The sequence below is a fragment of the Tachypleus tridentatus genome, unplaced genomic scaffold (assembly GCF_004210375.1).
Source record: "Tachypleus tridentatus isolate NWPU-2018 unplaced genomic scaffold, ASM421037v1 Hic_cluster_1, whole genome shotgun sequence".
Classification (NCBI taxonomy): Eukaryota; Metazoa; Arthropoda; class Merostomata; order Xiphosura; family Limulidae; genus Tachypleus; species Tachypleus tridentatus.
Window position 1 is genome coordinate 29,682,479 of NW_027467777.1, and position 1,607 is coordinate 29,684,085.

General features: G+C 33.0%; 1 pseudogene; it reads right to left on the reverse strand.

Moving 5' to 3' along the window:
- Positions 1–304: 304 nt before the first annotated feature.
- Positions 305–1,369, reverse strand: LOC143241818 (14 kDa phosphohistidine phosphatase pseudogene; annotated as a pseudogene).
- Positions 1,370–1,607: the final 238 nt, after the last annotated feature.

Below are 1,607 nucleotides of genomic sequence, written 5' to 3' on the forward strand. Positions count from 1 at the left end.
CTAGAGTTTTCTTGACTAAACTTGCATTCAAGAGTTTTGTAATTTCAAAACAAACCCACATAGAGTTACATTACTTTATGATTTCTAACTTTCCATTCAAAACTACCACCCTTGTTCTACAAGTCAACTATTAATGATGCAATGAAACTAATACCACTGATGTCACAGACTTAATTCTATCTTGGATACACGCCACCAAGTTTAACAACAATGGTTATAAATCCTAAACTTCAGTTAACATTAGGATAAACTTGCTGGTTATACAAGATATTCAGTAATTTCAAGTTCATATGCTAATTTTTTGTATAGCTGTGTAACAAATACAGTTTACTGTTGTTTCTCTATGTACTGAGTTTTAAATTATATGACTTATGAACAAGCATGACATAGATTTACTTAGGTTATAAATGTTAGTCTCTTGAACTTGGTATGAGACGTTCTTTACCAACCATGTTTTCTTGTCTTTCACTACCAATAAGTTTATTTCAAACAATTAGATAAACCAAATATCTCAATAATAAGAAACAATATTTGTAAGTAGACAATACTGTCAACTCTGAAAATAATAAGAAACAATATTTGTAAGTAGACAATACTGTCAACTCTGAAAAGTTAACTGTGACAAGTAATGCCAGGAAAATAATTTATTTTAAAATTGTCCACTTTAGGACCAGCAGATTAGAAAATGTACAATGGTTAAACTGCTGTTGTTTTCATATTAGATTTCACAGCTGTTCCTGTAGTGGAACAGGTTCCACTATATATCCAGGTTCTATCATGTGGAAATAATAAATAATATGATTTTTATGATCTGCAGTACTCCAGGATTAATGTAAAACAATCAATCCTTCAGAAACTCATAAAATAACAGCAACTGTTAAACCACGTTATTATTGCTGGGAAAAGTTAGCTTATGTGTATATATGAACGTCGTGGTTCTTGGGAAAATTGTTCAAAGGAAAAAACCTTTTGTCTATCTTGAAGATCTTGGGTTGAAAGTCAGAGTTCAATAACCCTCATCTGACCAAGTAATGTCTTTATAGGCAGGAAACTTTGTTTTCAAAAGGTCGCATGTTTTGCATGGTCAGCACGTCCATATCCTTGGGAGTAACCAAACACATGAATTTTCTTTTGCTCAGGCACGTGGATGATACGCCCTCCACCAACACATTCACAAACTAGGCCTAGTTTTGACAACTCTGGTGAGACTTCATCATAAATGTCTCCATGAAATGCTGCCCACTGATAGCCCCGGACCAAATATTTTGAAGCTTCCTGCTGACCATGGGGATGTGCTCTCGATCAAAATGTACTTGAACCTTCCAATGTCAATATCAACATCTGGGAGGTGGTCACATTTTTCTGCCATCTTCGAATAATAGTTAAAACTGTTGATACGGTCAAAGAATATTATGGAAAATCTGTAGAGATGGGTAATTGAACAAATAAACAGCTAAGATATATTACATACTGTAATAAAACCAGACTAAGAAAAATTTATAAAATGAGCAGTACAAGAAATGCAACTATACTTTAGAATGTAACTATGTAAACTACAACTATTTTCAAAACACAGTACTTAACAAAACAAATTGCTGACTAACAAA